This window comes from Seriola dumerili, unplaced genomic scaffold, assembly GCF_002260705.1.
Source record: "Seriola dumerili isolate Sdu_G_001 unplaced genomic scaffold, Sdu_1.0 BDQW01000002.1, whole genome shotgun sequence".
Lineage (NCBI taxonomy): Eukaryota > Metazoa > Chordata > Actinopteri > Carangiformes > Carangidae > Seriola > Seriola dumerili.
This window is the reverse complement of record NW_019174257.1, coordinates 12,234,201-12,253,537: the sequence shown is the minus strand read 5'-3', so window position 1 is coordinate 12,253,537 and position 19,337 is coordinate 12,234,201. Positions and strand designations below refer to the sequence as shown.

At 39.3% G+C, this 19,337-nt stretch overlaps 1 long non-coding RNA gene across 1 annotated transcript in view; it reads left to right on the top strand.

Annotated features, from left to right (window-relative positions):
* Positions 1 to 19,236, top strand: part of LOC111216562 — a 24,815-nt gene extending 5,579 nt beyond the window's left edge. Inside the window, exon 3 of the long non-coding RNA XR_002664923.1 lies at positions 19,119 to 19,236. This is a non-coding gene — a long non-coding RNA (uncharacterized LOC111216562). The remainder of the gene's footprint in view (positions 1 to 19,118) is intronic.
* Positions 19,237 to 19,337: the final 101 nt, after the last annotated feature.

Genomic DNA, 19,337 nt, shown 5'->3' with positions numbered 1-19,337 from the left:
GTAGTCCACGATGGGCAATCTTTTAATTTTACAAGCTGAGTCAAAACCAAGTGCTGCAAAATTATTTGTATAAACAACATTTTTAATCAATTAATTATCCATCATTTCTATATTTTGAGAACATATTTCTCCTCTAACTCTACATGTAAAGTAGTAATCTTAAGGAAACATGATGAAGCATCTAAACTCTACCACAACATCCATGACCACGAAGAGACCTAGGCAGAGAACTCATTCATATATATTTTATATATTTGATATACGAGCAAGATTCATCACAGTTAGTGATGTACACTAATAGTAGTGTATACTCATATGGCAGAGCCTCGAACCAGGAGTTTGATGATCAAAATTATTGGATTCCAACAAAAGTCCTCCTATAAAGACACAGGCAAAAATGATGTCTATCAGAAGCATTGAGAAGACGATGGATGTAGGCATTTACCTGACACCTTTGATTGTCTTCCAGTTAAAGCTTAACTTCAAGCATTAGCGTTTACAACCAACAACTAGCTCTGTCTAAGCTAAATTCTTTAAAAAAGATTCAACACGTCTTAACAAAATAGTGTTTGTCCTTTTAACTGTGTCTGAGTAAGTAAAACGGATGGCACATACTTCTGTTTTACAATGTTTGGAATGATTGAATCAATAAGCCTCACAGGTATTGGGACGATAGACGCCAATGATAAGTTACACAAAAAACTGACAGCTCTTGTGTCAATTGTGCATAACCATGAACAACAATAGGAGAAAAAAAAACTGGTGTTTTCCTTGTATTATTTGTAGTTTCTACCTCTACAATTCTTCAGACCCTTCCCAACCATTTTGGTTCCACAGGTTAGAGAAAAATTCCCTCACGACCATCCTTGCAATTTAGTTAATGAACACTCTGAACTCGTGCTGTCGTGTTATACCTGCGCTCGAGAAGTATTTCCCTACGAGTCGTCTGCATATGGATATTACAGGTATACTTTCGACATGGCTTACGCGATCTGGACAAATAGAATGTTAGCAGATCTGGGTTACTGAGGCAGATGGTGCGTGACAAGAGCCCTGCATTGGGAGATTTATCATAGTTGCATTAAAGAAAGAAGAGTCTTTATTCTTGCATTTCCAACTTGAGTACAAACAGGATAAAATAACATACTAAGCACAATATGTAGCTTATGTTTAATAGAACACTTTTGATTGTAAGAAGTTACTGCAAACAGCAATGTACAACCATAAGATATTCTCTACGAACAGTAAATCACTACTCCTCCCAGACCTATGGGCCATAATAGAAACAGCTTGTTGAGTCGAGAGGACTGGAGGATGAGAGCACCATTTAATATAATATTTACTAACTTTGCCACCTGGAACCTTTTTCACGCAGCACTCGTTTACTGTGCTACTCGGAGCCTCATTTAGGACTGTAAGCTATAAACATGCACTGTTTATTACCCGAAATTAAATCATAAGGCTTCTAATAATACATAAGCCCATAATGTATTAAATTGGAATTTAAGTTTAGACCCTCCACGTAATCTTTAACGTTGTCTTTGTCACCTGCGTACATTTGTAAAGAAGACTGACATTTTTACACCTTACTCAGCATGCCTAAGAAAGTAGGATAACAATAATTTGTCACTTGTTGTAGTTTAAAGATTTTAAAGTTCATTATCCTTCAAGTACATTAAATAGTTTACACCACAAGTAGAAAAGAATTCATGTTCCAACCATATTGTCCTCTCGCTCAAGGCAGTTAATATGTAGATAAATACATTAATAATGCTGATGTGAGTTGAGTGGTGAGAATAAACATGTCTTGTGTAACACACTCAGAGACATTTTAAACTGACTGTACTTGTGATCCTATCGATAAATGATAAACGTATGATTAAACTACTTAAAAATAAATAGCCATTCTTATAGACTGCCACAGGAGTTATATGTATTCAGTCTTCCAAATGAGGACAGCCACTCAATCAGCCAATTAATTCCAAAATTAAATACATTATGGCTTATGTATTTTAGAGCCTATGACTTTAATTTTCGGGTAACATTAAATTAAAACAGTGCATTGTATAATTTTACAGTCCTAAATGAGAGGTCCGAGTTTAAGCACAGTACGAGTCGTTTGAAGTCTGGCAGTTATAATATCTATTAATGCCCCCCCCCCATCAACACGGTCTATAAGGCCATGTCTGGGCAGAGGGATTGAGAGTTTTGATTTGCAGAAACATACAAATAAAATTTATTAAAAGTTAAATCATTTGTAAACTGTATTCTTTCCTGTTCTGTACTAAGTGGAAAAATGCAAGAAAACAAGTTCTCTTATGTGGAAAACCCAATGGAGCTTCCACTTGCCAGTAACCATTCTTACATTTATTTTGTCCATTGAGGTAACATGCGAAAGATATGATTTATCCCATATGCAGACATGAGGGGAAAAACCTCGCAGGTTAATACACGTACAGTGATCGGGTTCATGTATAATTGCAAGGATGGTCGTGAGGGGAAATTTTTCTCTAACCTGTGGACAAAATGGTTGGAAGGGTCTTGAAGATTGTAGAGGTAAGAAACTACAATAATTACAAGGACAAACACAGTTTTTTTCTCCTTTGTTTGTTCATGGTTATGCACAATGACAGATGTTTAACTTTGGCTTGCCCAAACCTGTGAGGCTTATGACTTTTCCATCAATTCAAACATTGTAAAACAGTTAGCACTTACTTCAGACACCAGTTAAAGGACAAACACTATTTTGTTTAAGACGTGTTGAAATCTTTTATTAAAGGAAATAGTCAGGAATGTTGGTTAAATGTTTGAAGTTAACGGCTTAGAAGAAAAAAAGGGTAAGTTAAAGCTACACCAACTTTCATGCTTGAAAAATTTTGTCTAAGAGGACCTTGTTGAATCATAATTATCATACTCCTGGTTCAGAGGCTTGACAAAATGAGTATAACATTATTATGTATGTACATATTACTGTTTTGCATATATATATATAAATATATATGAATCGAGGGCTCTCTGCCTAGGGTCTCTTTCGGGTTGATGTTAAAATTAAAGCTCATCATTTCCTAGATATGCTTGTGAGAGGAGAAATCTTCAAAAAAAACTGGTTAATAATGATTAAAAAGTTGTACAAAATATTTTGAAGCACTTGGTTTTGACTCAGCTTGTAAAATTAAAAAGATTGCGCATGTGGACAAGTGCAACAGGTGAATGGCATGAAAGCCAAAAAGCTGTGTGTGATCACAGTAGTTTTACTCTCTGGGGTGGTGCTCATTTTTCAGGGGCAGTACATGTTTGTTGGGCCTGAACATGTGTTCGACCTTAGAGCAGACTAAGAGCTACAAATACTCTGGTCAGCGAATAATTCCCTAATACTGCAATTCCGATGTTCATATGAGGACTCTTTCACCCATCATTGGTTTTATTCCTGTGGCTGAACGGTGGATGAATCTCTGCAGCAGTGAAAATCATGCTGTTATAAGTTGTCTAACTAACAGAAAATATGTTTCCTTTCGCATTCAAATGCAGCATAACATGCAGACTGCCGCATTCTCCAACCGGGAGGAGCCAGTTATACCCTCCTTTCAGAAAAATGTGTTTCCCACCTGGTGAACAGTAAAAATAACATGTGGAGACAACTACTACATTTCCCGCCCTCAAGACACTCAGCAGTTGCTACATGCAAAGATGGAGGAGAGTGGAGTTTCGAAAACTAAACATTGCAGAGGACAAACTCTGTTGGCTTTCAACAGACTGTCTCCAGAACACATTATGAGATTGTTTTTTGGTGGTTCGTCAACACTTTTGATTGATGAATTTCCAATCATATCTCATTAATTAGATTAACAAGTTCTCTTTATTCTAGAGGTTAATGCAACGTCCACGAGACCAACTTTGTATGACTGGAGGAATTGGGATCAAAGAGTAATGGTGCGGGATACTTGTTACGTTTATTCATGTAGGGAGGCTTATAAGAGAACAGGTGGCGCCACTGGAGGCCACATTGCACCAGAGATGGGTGGAGACCAAAATTCCCACTCTGTCAAGGGCGGGGGGGTACTGTGAAGTTGACTTTGTGTTATTGTCAATTAATGTTAATTTTCTATTCATATATTTAAATGAGGAAGGAGCTTTTTGCGTCAGACTGGATCAATGTTTTTACTCTAAAGCTATTTTCCACCAAAACAATAAAATCCCAGAAACAAAGATTATATTTTCAACTGTCCTGGTCCCAGTCTATTGGCGTTTCATTGCAAACAGTAGTTATTGCCTTTACATGAAAATACAAGTAATGATCCCTGTAGACAGTGGAGACCAAAAGTAAATCTGCCAACTTATGGTCACGTTTGCCTTGTTTACTCCATAAATCTGAACTACCTAAAGCAATGGTCCCATTCACCCCATACACACTCCTCCCCCAGAAATACAGGAATAACTGTTGCTAATCACATTCAGGAAAGACGCAACGTATTTATCAAGCTTCAAATAAAACTGTTTTTTTCACTTCATTCACACAATTTCTAATGAAAACTGCAGACATTTAGATATTGTGTTCTGTGGATGTAGCATTTGTCGCGACTAACAATGGCATTGTTCTGTCAGGAGATGTTGCTGTAAATTTCTAAATGAGTTTTTGTTTAATGCTGCACCACAAACTAAAAAATCCACTGACCTCTACTGCCATAGTGACATTCAGAGGAACAATATTAAACTGAATCTAACTGTCTAAATAACTTTTTCAGAAATTAATTGCAACAGACGTGATTTCCAGCATGCAGATTTCAAAACCCTAGGCAGATATACAGGAACGGTTGAACGGGCCAGTTATGTCTGCAAGGATGGTGTTATAAAGGAAATTTTTTATTCTAACCTGTGAAGAAAATGGTTGGAGAGGAGCAACAACAATTGTAGAGGTAAGGAAAATGCAAAACAATACATTCACATTATTTTTTTTTCTTTTTTGCTTAAGTTTTGTTCTGTTTTACATTTTTCTCTTTGTACTGCATTTTCAGTGTCATTGACAACTTGATTTATGTATGAAAAGCCTCCATCTGGGCTGATGAAATCCCTACAGTGGTCTGAAGACATGCAGAACAGCATACATGTTCAATGTTTAATGTGAAAAACATGTGTCACCACAACTTAAGTACGGTGGCCCTGAGAGCCGAAATGTCTGGACTTTTGTTCAATGACCAATTGTGTCTTTAGAGTTAAACGCATTGAACAAACAAAGGGTTCATCACTTCTTCTTTTACTTAGTAACTTATTTTTTTGGAATGGATGCTCGTTCCCACAATTTTCATATAGTGTCTTTTTGTCAGCTCTGTTAGAGTCAGTTTTTGTGTGTTCTTTGGGATTTCAGTAGGGGGCTGGTCAGTTCTCCCAGGCCCTGGGCCTCTTGGAATATTTTCCGGGAAGGGGTCTGCAGCATCAGGTTTAGTCTTTTTTTTTTTTTTTAGTAAACAGTCATGAGGAGGCTCCTCTCTTTCCCAGAGAGCCTCCAGGGTCCAGAGCTCGTGCGTTAGGATCCTCTGGACCCGTGAGAAACTGCAGCCCCAAGTAAGAGCCCAGGCCTGGCATCGCTTCAGCGCCGGCCCCACCTGCATCCACCAGCTGTTGTAGGATCAGGAGTACCCAGACCGTATCAGCGCCCCCATCAGGCCAGTGTTTGTGTTGACTGCTTGAGTCCAGTCTGGCCCCGTTATCAGTGGTTTCTCTCAACAAACAGTGCAGGAGAATCGGGCTTTGGGACACCTTTATGGTAAAAATGGGCCCTACGATAAAAAACCTGATAAAAACGGACGGTAACCCAGTTTAAATTTAGACATTTAGAATCAGTGAAAAACAGAGCATGATCCAACCCCCACTTATTGGCATGCCTAAGGATTGCAGGCCTTGGTCACATTCTCTTCACACCAGATCTGCTGGGCCTGTCAGATACTTCTGTAAGACTGGATTTCTAAAAGTGCACAGTTTCTGGCTGGGCCAGGTGGAAGAGGCCCTGTTCCCTCTCCTTTCTGCAAAAACAGCACCCTTCCGTGCATCCAGTATAGTCCCAAAGAAATGTAGTATCACTGTATTTTCACTGTATATTTGGTTAACAGCCCTGGGTGGGGGGTCTTACACAGGTTAAGCGGTACCACAACTGGGATGGCTACCAAGTTATTAAAACCAGCACTCTTCCTTTCAACACTTTTACTGATTTTTTGCATTGACTTGTGTTTTTTGTTTTCTCTCCTGCGTTTTGTTGCTACTTTGGTTTTTTAAATGTTCTGTTCCTCCTAACACCTGCTCACTCCATAACACCTTTTTTAAACTGTTCATTTCTTTCTTTTTTTTTCAAAACTTTTTGGGGGGGCTGCCTCCTGCTTTCTCTACCTGTCACTTTTCCTTTTCTTCAACTAGCCTGCATTTCCTTCACTCAACCTGTCTTCTCCTTCCACCGGTTCACTGATCTCATCTTTGTCAATTCATTTTGTTCACACCACACCCTTTTCATTTCCTTTCTTTTCCCTTCCCTTCCCACCTCCGCAATCGAATTACCGAAACACTTTCATATCTATTATGGTGGCGAAGTCACGTGGTTCATAATCATCCACTTTAACCAGGAAGCGGAGGTTTTGAGCTCTCATTCCCAGTTGTTCAGTATCAATATACAGCAGTCTGCCGTGGGACACACTAGGTGTTTCAGTTAAGGGAGACTACATCCCAGACAGGTATCTTTCTGAATCGGGGACACCACCTTTCCCGTTCCTTGAAAGCTCTCTTACTGAAGAAACTCAGCGTATGAAGGGGACATTGGACAGACCACCTTGGTGGCTGTGTACAGCTGTTAGCACATGCAGGCTACTAAACTGTTCATTCACGTGAGACCTGTCTCGATGAACCGGTTCACCTTCTTCCCCCTGGTCCAGAAAAATGACCACGGCGCTGTATCATTTCGGGGCAGCCGATTTAACACAGCTGTGCCCAATCTTTTCCCCCACAGCCAGGCTGATGTCTCAAGGCTGCAGGGGGAACGCGGCAGTGATCTTTCTCCGTGTTTTGGTAGAGATTTAAAAATCCCTGCAAGGGCAAGAGGTTGGGAGTTTGAAAGCCCAGTTGGCTTTTGTGGGCTACAGCTGCTTCTCTGTGGTCCATCTGACAGAAGGTTTTGTGTATATTCTCCAGACTAATGTACATGTAATCAATATTGCAATGGAATTTAGAAATTCACCAATTCAGTGGCAGAGAATTATTTAAAATGTATGGCCTGAGAGCTTTGAATTACATTACATGCAATTACTATGTGTTATATCCTGTTGTAATCTTTTACCTGTTTTAATCTTACTTTATTAATCTGAATATTTTATATAACTAAACTTTCTTGATCTGATTTGCCAACTTCTTATGTGAAAACAGAATTGCAGCTTCCACTTCCCAGTAACCGTCTCTCATTTCTTTTTTCCTGGCAGCGGGTAACATGCCAAAGTAAAAAAAATACCACGGCGCAGACAATTGATGGAAGAGTTCAGTCAGTATACAGGTACAATGACCCAGGTTGAGTATGTCTGCCAAGACGGGCCTTTAAGGACGTTTTTCTATAACCTGTGGACAAAGCTGTTGCGGTTCGGGTCTCCTAATGTATACAAGTAAGAAATTACAATGCATAATACAGTTAATAGACAAACACTGTTTTTTTCTTCCCTTTTGTATTAAATTATTAGTGTTCATGCTTATCCACAATTACGGTGTTTTAACTTCCGAACATTGGTATAAAGAAAAAAAAAAAAGTTTCTGTTATTTCAAGATTATTTAGGAAATGAATCACTACAAGTTAAAACCACAAATAATCTGTGATATGGAGCAAAAAAGTGGTTTTTCAAGGATAGCAATGACAAAGTAAATGTGTAGCAGGTGCCTAAGGTTTGCAAGCGTCTTTCACTGTTGCCTGCAGCACAGATTAGAAAATTAGCGAGCTGGGAGCCGTGTGTCTAAGGTAAGCAGAAACATCACTAGGATGTAATAAACATCACAATCCTCTACAATTACAAGTTATCAACAACACCACACTACTGTCATCCATATATGAACAGAGTCTGGCAGTCTGCGGATGCACTCGAAGATACCAGCAATAGTAGAAGAGAGGAGAGAATATGAGAGATGAAGCTAGGTACAACACAGCTACAAGCTAATATAACTAGAATCAGAGCTACATTGGTTAAAAGCTCATCTCACTGCTGAGGAAACTATAACGTGCTAAAAGGAGCAGAGAGCTCTGAGTGCCTGGAGGCAAACTAGTGTAAGTATTAAAAGTACAGTCAGGGTATATAGTAATAACTGGAGTGAAGAGAACACCAGCGAATGTTACCGTGTTCAGAAACAGTAAAACTACCCGTAGCAGAAACTGCAGGAGGACTGGAGATGAGACACGTTCCTTGACGTCAGACACGTGAACGCCACTAACTACTGGAATTACTGAAGAGACATTTTACTACAGTAGAAAGTAAAATCACTGTGGTAAAAATGTTCTTCAGATTAAAAGTACAAAGTAAGTCAGTTTAAAATGTCTTCTGAGTAAATGTGTTACATTTTTAAAATGCTAGGGGAGAGGGATATATAAATGTCTTGTGATAATGATAACGTATGATAAAAACTACTAAAAATAAATAGCATCTTTAGGCTGCCAGGTGTATCATTTCCAAATGAGGACAGCAGCTCAATCAAGCCAATAATTCCAAATTAAATACATTATGGCTTTATTGTATTATTAGAGCCTATGACTTTAATTGTCGTGGTAACATTAAAAACAGTGCATGTTAAGCTTACAGTCCTAAAATGCAGGCTCCGTAAGTAGCACAGTAACGAGTTCTGAAAGTCTGGCAGTTCAGTTAATTATTTCTACTTAATGCCACCCCCCCAATCAACACCCAGGTCTATTAGCAGCCATGTCTGGGCAGAGGATTGAGAGTTTGGATTTCGCAGAACATACAAATAAAATTTATTAAAAGTAAATCATTGTAACTGTATTTTTCCTGTTTGTACCTCCAAGTGGAAAATGCTAAGAACAAGATTCTTCGATTATTGTGAAAAACCCATACTCACGCTAGGTCCACTGCCAGATAACCAGTTTGCTACATTTATGTTGTGGTCCAGACGTTGCGGTCAATACATTGCGAAAGATATGAATCCCATATGGCAGACATTGAGGGAAAAACCTCGGCAGGTATACCACGTACAGTTGCTATCGGTTCATTACTAATTGCAAGGATGGCTCGTGAGGGAATTTTTCTCTAACCTGTGGGACAAAATGGCTGGGGAAGGGTCTGCAAAGATTTGTAGAGAGGAAGAAATACAATAATACAAGACAAACACAGTTTTTTTCTCCTATTTGTTGTTCATGTTATGCACAATGACAGATGTTTAACTTTGGCTTGCCCAAACCTGTGAGGCTTTATGACTTCCAATACATATTCCCAAACATTGTAAACAGTTGCACTTACTTCAGACAACAGTTAAAGGACAAACACTATTTTTGTTAAACGTGTGAAATCTTTTAATTAAAGAAAATAGTTCAAAACTGTTGGTTAAATGTATTCCCGAAGTACACGCTTAAGAAGAAAAAATTTGGTAAGTAATAGCTACCACCACGTCATGGCTTTGAAGAAATTTTGTCTAGAGGACTTTGCTTGAATCATAATTGATCATACTCTCTGGTTCAGAAGGGCTTGACAAAATGAGTATACATATGATTGTATCGTATCATTATAACTTTTGCATATATATATATAAATATATACTGAATCGAGTCTCTGCCAGAGCTCTCTTTCGGCGGTTGATGGTAAACATCAAAGCTTCATCATTTTCCATATGATATCTTATTATGAGGAGAGAACTCTTCAAAATAAAACTTGATAATAATGATTAAAAAGTTGTACAAAATATTTTGAAGCACTTGGTTTTTGACTCAGCTTGTTTAAAATTAAAGATTGCGCATGTGGACAAGTGCAACATGGTGAATGGCATGAAGCCAAAAAAGCTGTGTTGTGATCACAAGTAGTTTACTCTCTGGGGGCATGGTGGCTTCATTTCAGGGGCAGCTACATGTTGTTGGCGCCTGAACATTGTGGGTCGACCTAGAGCAGACTACTCAGAGCTACCCAAATACTCTTGTGTCAGCGAATAATGTCCTAAATACTTGCAATTCCTGGATGTTCATAATGAGACTCTTTCACCATCTTTGGTTTTTATTCCGTGTGCTAACGCTGGATATGAATCCTCTGCAGCTAGGTTGAAAATCATGCTGTATAAGTTGTCTATAACTAACAGATAATATGTTCCTTTCGCACAAATCCATTCCATAGGCTTGTCCCAGCTAATATAGTTACAATTAAATGCAGACTGCCACAGTTTCCAACCGGAGAAGCCAGTTATGACCCTTCCTTTCAGGAAATGTGTTTCCACCTGGTGACATAAAAAATAACATGTGGAGACAAAACTACTACATTTCCCGCCCTCAAGACACCTCAGCATTTGCTACATGCAAAGATGATGGAGAGTGGAGTTTCGAAAATAAACTAAACATGCAGAGGCTACAAAACTCTGATGGGCTTCAAAAAACAGACTGTCTCCAGAGGACACATTATGAGATTGTTTTTGGGTGGTTCGTCAACACTTGATGATTGATTTCCAATCATATCTTCTATTAAATTGAGATTTAACAAGTCTCTCTCTTATTCTAGAGTTACATGCAAAACCGGTCCACTGAGACCCAACTGTGTATTTGATTGCGAAGAGAATTGGGATCAAAGAAGTAATTGTTGCGGGATTACTGTACGTTATTCATGTAGGGGAGGCTATTAAGAGAACAGATTGGTGCCACTGAGGCCACATGCACCAGAGTTGGGTGGAGACCAAATCCACTCTGTCAAGGTACTGTGAAGTTGACTTGCTGTTATTGTCATTTAATGTTAATTTTCTATTCATATATATTAAATGAGGAAGGAAGCTTTTGGTCCAGACTGGATTCAATGTTTTTACTCTAAAGCTTATTTTCCACCAAAAACCAATAGAAATCCAGAAACAAAGATTATATTTTTCAATCTGTCCTGGTCCCAGTTATGGCGTTCATGCAACCAGTTAGTTATTTGCCTTTACATGAAATACAAGTAATGATTGCCCTGTAGACAGTGGAGACCAAAAGTAAATCTGCAACTTATGTGTCACGTTGCCTGTTACCCATAAATTCTTGAACTACAAAGCAATTCCCATTCCACTCCCATACACAACTCCTCCCCCAGAGAAATAGCAGGAATTAACTGTTGCTAATCACAATCAGAAAAGACGCAACTATTTATCAAGCTTCAAATAACTGTTTTTCACTCATTCACACAATTCTTAATGAAAAAACTGCAAGACATTTAGATATTGTGTTTCTGTGGATGTAGATTGTCCAGACTAACAATGGCATTGTTTCTGTCAGGAGAGATGTTGCTGGTTAAATTTTCTAAATGAGTTTTTTTTAATTGCTGCACCACAAACTAAAATCCACTGACCTCTACTGCCATAGTGACATTTCAGAGACAAAGATATTAAACTGAATCTAAACTGTCTAAATAACTTTTCAGAAATTAATTGCAAACAGACGTGAGTTCCAGCATGCAGATGTTCAAAACCCTCAGCAGATAACAGGGGAACGGTTGAACGGGCCAGTTATGTCTGCCAAGGATGGTTTATAAAGGAAATTTTTATCTAACCTGTGAAGAAAATGGTTGAGAGGGCAACAACAATGTAGAGTAAGGAAATGCAGAAACACAATACATTCACATTTATTTTTTTCTTTTTGCTTGTTTTGTTCTGTTACATTTTTTCTCTTGTGTACTGCATTTTCATGATTGTCATTGGACAAAACTGATTTATGTATGAAAGCCCTCCATCTGGGCTGATGGAAATCCCTACAGTGGTCTGAAAGACATCAGAACAGATACATGTTCAATGTTTAATGTGAAACAACATGTGTCACCCACAACTTAAAGTACGGTGGCCCTGAGAGCCGAACATAGTCTGGACTTTTGTTCAATGACCCAATTGTGTCCTTAGGGAAGTTAAACGCATTGAACAAAACAAGGGTTCATCACTTTCTCTTTTTACTTAGTAACTTATTTTTTGGATGGGATTGCTCGTCACACACAATTTTCATATAGTGTCTTTTTGTCAGCTCTGTGTAGAGTCAGTTTTTGTGTTATGTTTGGGATTTTCATAGGGGCTGGTCAGTTCTTCCCAGCCCGGCTCTGGAATATTTCCGGGAAGGGGTTCTGCCAGCATCAGCGTTAGTCTTGTTCTTTTTTTTGGTAACAGTCCATGAAGGAGGGCTCCTTCTTTCCAGAGAAGCCTCCAGTCCAGAGCTCTAGGATCCCTCTGCGGCCACCCGGAGAAACTGCAGCGCCCCAGTAGAGAGCCCAGGGCCTGGCATCGCCTCAGCCCGGCCCCACTGCATCCCGACCAGCTGTTGTAGGATCAGAGTCCCAGACCGTATCAGCCGCCCCCATCAGGCCAGGTGTTTTGTTACTGCTGACGTCCAGTTCTGCCCCGCTTAATCAAGTGGTTCTCTCAACAAACAGTGCAGAGAAATCGGGCTTGGGACACCTTATATGCGTAAAAATGGGCCCACGATTTTAAAAACACCTTGATAAAACGGAGGTAACCCAGTTAAATTTAGACATTTAGAATACAGTTTAAAAACAGAGCATGATCCAACCCCAGCTTATTGGCATGCCTAAGGATTGCAGCTGGGTCACATCTCTTCCACACAGATCTGCTGGGCCTGTCAGATACTTTGCTGTAAGAACTGAGAAGGAAGTCTAAAAGTGGCAGTCTGGCTTGGCCAGGTGGGAAGAGGCCCTGTTCCCTCTCCTTCTGGCTAAAAACAGCACCCTCAGTGGCACCCAGTATAGTTCCCAAAAAGGAAATGTATTATCACTTGTATTTTCACTGTATATTTGTTAAACAATCACCTGGGTGGGGGGGTCTACACAGGTTAGCGGCTTACCACAGCTGGGATGCTACCAAGTTATTTAAAACCAGCACTCTTCCTTTCAACACTTTTACTGTTTTGCATGACTTGATTGTTTTTGTTTTCTCTCCTGCGTTTTGTTTGCTACCTTTGAAGTGGTTTTATATAAATGTTTCTGTTTCCTCCCTCCACCTGCCTCACTCCATAACACAACTTTTTTAAACTGTTCATTTCTTTCTTTTTCACTGCCTTGCCTCCTGCTTTTCTCTACCTGTCCACTTTCCTTTTCTTCAACGCCTGCATTTCCTCCTCACCTGTCTTCTTCCTCCACCTTGTTCACTGATCTCATCTTTGTCATTCATTTGTTCACACACACCCCTTTCATTCCTTTTCTCTTTTCCCTTTCCCCTTCCACCTCCGCCAATCGAATTACCGAAACACTTCATCATCTATATGGTGGTCGAAAAGTCACGTGGTCTTATAATCACCACTTTAACCAGGAAGCGGAGTTGAGCTCCTCATCCCAGTTGTTCAGTATCATATACAGCAGTCTGCGGTGACACACTAGTGTTTCAGTAAGGGAGACTACATCCAGACAGCGATACTTTCTGGATCGGGGACCACCACCTGTCCGTTTCCTTTGAAAGCTCTCTCTGAGAAAACTTCATCGGTTATGAAGCGGGGACATTGGACAAGGACCACCTTTGGTGGCTGGTTGTGACAGCTGCTAGCACATGCAGGTACTAAACTTCATTCACGGTGAGACTGTCTCGAGTGAACCGGTTCACCTTTCTCCCCCTGGTCCAGAAAAATGACCACGGCGCTGTTAACATTCGGGCAAGCCGCATTTAACACAGCTGTTGCCAATCTTTTCCCCCACAGGCCAGTTCTGATGGTTCCTCAAGGCTGGCAGGGGGAACGCTGGCAGCGGAATCTTTACTCCGTGTTTATGGGTTAGAGATTTTAAAAATCCCTGGCCCAAAGGCAAAGAGGTGTGGATGAGCCCAGTTGGCTTTTGTTGGCTACAGTGCTTTCTCTGTGTCCATTCTGACAGAAGGTTTTTGTATATTCTCCAGGACTAATGTACATGTAATCAATACTGCAATGGAATTTAGAATCACACAATCAGTGGCCCAGAGGAATTATTTAAAATGTATGGCCTGAGAGCTTTGGAATTTACATTACATGCAATTACATGTTTTATATTCCTGTTAACTGTTGTAACCTTTTATCTACTTTCATTATCTTGAATTATTTTATATAACTAAAACTATCTGAATCTGATTTGCCAACTCTTATGTTGAAAACAGAATGCAGCTTTCCACTTCCCAGTAAACCGTCTCTACATTTTCTTTTTTTCCAGCGGGTAACATGCAAAGCTAAAAAATTACCATCGGCGCAGTTACATTATGGAAGAGTTCAGTCAGTATACAGGTACAAATGACCAGGTTTGGGGAGTATGTCTGGGCAAAAAGGGACGGGCTTTTTAAGGGGACGGTTTTTCTACTAACCTGTGGACAAAACGGTTGGGTCGTGGTCCTCCTGAAGTACAAGTAAGAATCTACAATGCATAATACAGCTTAATAGGAAAAAACACTGTTTTCTTCCTTTGTAAATTAATTAGTGTTCATGCTTATCCCACAATTACGGCATGTTTTAACTTCCGAACATTGTTATAAAGAAAAAAAAAAGTTTTCTGTTATTTCAGATTTATTAGGGAAATGAAATCACTACAAGTAAAACCACAAATAATTCTGTGGATATTGGAGCAAATAAGTGGTTTTTCAAGGATTAGCAATGAACAAAGTAAAATGTGCTGCAGGTGCCTAAGGTTTGAGAGCGTCTTTCACTTGTTGCTGCATCACAGATTTAGAGAAAGCTCCGGTTTAGCGAAGTCTGGAGCCGTGCTGTTCGAAGGTAAGAGCAGCAAAACATCACTGAGGATGTAATAAACATTCACAATCCTCTACATTAAAGCTTACAAACAACACCCACACTCTATGACAAACAGTTCATCTGCTGGATCATAAGTACAACCAGGCAAGAGAGAGAGAGAGAGAGAGAGAAAGCTAGCGCAAAACAGCCTAAGCTAAAGTAACGAGCATCTGAGTAGCATGTAAACAAACTGCCTTGAATTAACGTTGCTAAAAGGAGCAGCAGAGCTCTGAGTGCTGGAGCAGAAAACAACTAGGTGTTAAAGGGGTTTTAAATGGTACAGCAGGGTAGTTAGACACTGTGATGAAGAAAACAGACAATGTTAACCTTGTTCAGACGAGTTAAACTACCCGTAGCAAAAACTGCAGAGACTGAATTGAGACACTATCCTGACGTCAGCACCTCGTGAACGGCCACTAACTACTGTTACTGAAGAGATCTATTTTACTAACAGTAGAGTAAAATCACTGTGTAAAAAGATGTTCTCAGATAAATAGTACAAAGTAAGTCAGTTAAAATGCTCTCTTGAGGTAAAATGTGTTACATTTTTAAAATGCTGAGGGGAGGGAAAAAACATGTCAAATGGTATTAATTTGATAACGTATGATAAGAACTAACTAAAAATAATAGCACCTCTTTAGGCTGCCAGGTGTATTCAGTTTTCCAATGAGGACAGCAACTCAAATCAGCCAATAATTCCAAATTAAAATACATTTATGGGCTTAATGTATTATTAGAGCCTATGACTTAATTTCGGGTAACATAAAACAGTGCATGTTATATAGCTTACAGTCCCTAAATGAGCTACCGAGTTTAGCACTGGCGTAACGAGTCTTGAAGTCTGGCAGTTAGTAATATTCTATGAATCCACCCCCCAATCCAACACAGTCTATAGAGCCATGTCTGGGCAAGGATTGAGGAGTTTTGATTTGCAGACATACAAATAAATTATTTAAAAAGTAATCATATCTGTACTGTTATTTTTTCCTGTTTGTACTCAAGTGAGAAAATGCAAAGAACAAGTTCTTCTTAGTGAAAACCCAATGCAGCTGTCCACTGCCAGAAACCAGTCTCTACATTTTTTTGTCCAGAGGTAACATAGCGAAAGATATGAATGCCCATATGGCAGACATTGAGGGAAAACCTCGGCAGGTATACACGTACAGTGATCGGGTTCATATTAATTGCAAGGCAATGGTGTGAGGGAAGTTTTTCTTCTAACCTGTGGACAAAATTGGATTGGGAAGCGGTCTAGTAAGAATTGTAGAGTAAGACTACAATAATACAAGGACAAACACAGTTTTTTCTCCTATTGTGTTTCATTGGCTTAGTGCACCAAATGAACAATGATATAACTTTGGCTTGCCCAAACCTGTTTGAGGCTTATGACTTCCAATCAATTTCCACAACATGTTAAACAGTTGCAACTACTTCAGACACAGTTAAAAGGACAAACACTATTTTGTTTAAGACGTGTTGCAATCTTTTATTAAAAGAAATAGTAAAACTGTTGGTTAAATGCTTGAAGTTAACGCTTAAGAAGAAAAAAGGTAAGTAAAGCTACACCAACGTTCATCGCTGAAAGAATTTTGTCTAAGAGAACCTTGTTGAATCATAATTGATCATACTCCTGGTTCAGAGCTTGACAAAATGAGTATAACTTATATATGTATACATATACGTTTGACATATATTATATATAAATATATTACTGAATCGATGTCTCTGACCCTAGGCTCTCTTTCGGGCCGTTGCATGTAAAAATAAAGCTCATCATTTCCTAGATATTCTTTAGAGGAGAAATCTTCAAAATAAAACTGTCGCTAATAATATAAAAATTTGTACAAAATATTTTGAAGCACTTGGTTTTGGACTCAGCTTGTAAAATTAAAAGATTGCGCATTTGGACAAGTGCAACAGGTGAATGGCATGAAGCCAAAAAAGCTGTTGTGATTCACAGTAGTTTTTACCTCTCTGGTGGCTGGTGCTCATTTCAGAAGGGCAGTACATGTTGTTGGGGCCTGAACATGTGGTCGACCTAGAGCACAATACAGAGACTACAAATACTCTGCGTCGCGACAGATAATTCGTCTATAATACTGCACCATCCTCCTCTGATGTTCACTAATTGAGACTCTTTCACCATCTTCTACGTTTTATCCTGGTTGCATACGCTGGCACTCGTTGAATCCGTGCGAGTGATTATCTCAATGCAGCACTGCGTGAAAATCATGCTGTATAAGTGGTCTAACTAACCTAGACATATGGTATTTGCCTTTTCGCATCCTCAAATCGCAGTCAATAACATGCAGACTGCACTCAGTTTCCAACCGGACGAGCCAGTTATGACCTCTTTAAGAAATGTGTTTCCGACCTGGTTGGAACAGTAAAAATACAAACACTGTACGGAGAACAAACTACTTACATTTCCCGCCCTCAAGCACACCTTCATCATTTGCTACATGCAAAGATGATGGAGAGTGGAAGTTATCGAACTAACAATGAGGAGGTACAAAACTCTTGTGGCTTCAAACAGACTTCTCCAGAGACACATTATAGAGATTGTTTTTGGTGGTTAGTCAACACTTGATAGATGATTATCCAATCATATCTCTATTAATTGGATTAACAATTCTCTCTCTATAATCTAGAGGTCACAATGCAACCGTACCACGAGACCCAACTTTGTTATTGACTGGAGGATATTGGATTCAAAAGAGTAATGTTGCGGATATACTGTACGTTATTCATGTAGGGAGGCTATAGGAGAAACAGATGGTGCACTGAGGCCACATGCACCAGAGATGGGTTTGGAGACCAAATCCACTCTGTCAAGTAACTGTGAAGTGACATTTGTGTTATTGTCATTAATGTTAATTTTCTATTCATATATATTAAATGAGGAAGGAGCTTTTGGTCCAGACTGGATCAATGTTTTTACTCTAAAGCTTATTTTCCACCAAAACAATAAAATCCCAGAAACAAAGATTATATTTTCAATCTGTCCTGGTCCCAGTCTATGGCATTCATTGCAACAGTAGTTATTTGCCTTTACATGAAATACAAGTAATGATGCCCTGTAGACAGTGGAGACCAAAAGTAAATCCGCAACTTATGTGTCACGTTGCCTGTTACTCCATAAATCTGAACTACAAAGCAATGTCCCATTCACTCCCATACACCCTCCCCCTCGAAATACAGTAATGCGAGAGAGAGAGAGACAGAGACAGACAGAGAGAGAGAGAGAGAGAGAGAGAGAAGAGAAGAGAAAAGAGAGGATGTTGTGGAGCAAAGGGCAAGAGGTTGGAGTCGAGCCCAGTTGGCTTTTTGCAGCTATTACACTAGGTAATTCAGTTGTCCTTACTGTAGGATGCTTGTTTGCTTTCTGTACTGCTCTGTTGAACAAAGTAAAAGCATGTTGTTGACTGAATGAGGATGACTATGCAGACTGACCAACCGCTAAACCAGCTGCTACTATAAAACACAAATAATGACCGATACGAGCCGTGTATCAGCCAATCTAACTCGTAGGTGATCGGTATCGGTGGCAAAAGAACGTGATGGGGGCATCCCTACTATAGACAGAATGGAAACACTCGCTAGTTGAGCAACATAAGGGCTGCAAAACAACCCATAATCCAATAGTCTCTGTAGAAGACCGTGCTATACTGGTAGTCTCTCCAGTCAACAAGAATATCTGATGCAACCCCTGTATAACTGTAAATAATTCATTTAAAATGTTGAAATCTTGTCGCAAAATTACCCAGGAAAAAGGACGTGATGAAAAATATCACATGCAATATATAAACCGAAATGTAATACTGTATATATTGATATAACTTCAGTGTAATTGAAATCTCATCCTGTGTCAGACTGAAAGAGGAAATAAGACAGTTTGGCTTTATCTAGAGAAAAATGCATTAAAAAGTGCTTCAGTCACTCTGACACTTCTAGTGCTTTGCCTTAAAGTGCAGTATTTGGACCATACAACACTGTGAGTAAAAGTCTTGAAAAAAAAAACATGAGTCAAACAAGATAAAGGCACATATCCTTTATATTTGTCGGCTCAGAGTGAAGCAAAAAAGGCTTTGTTTAATTACAAAAACTACAAATGTTACATAGAACTGGATGCATGATTTACACCCATTGTATGTTGAGATGTGATACTGAACACAGAAATCTTCTCTCACAGCTCTCACTCTGGAACAGTGATGCAGATTTTCCTCGAGGTACAAAGAAGGCTCAGTGAAATCATTATGAGCTACATGATTCATGTAGCTCATAATGATATGATTGAATTCAAGTGTACCCAAAGAAGATCTATTCGCAAGGCAAACATGCGTGTGAAGTGTAATGATGGTGTAATGCTCCTACCCATGCAGATAACCAAAGAATATGTGATCTAACGTAC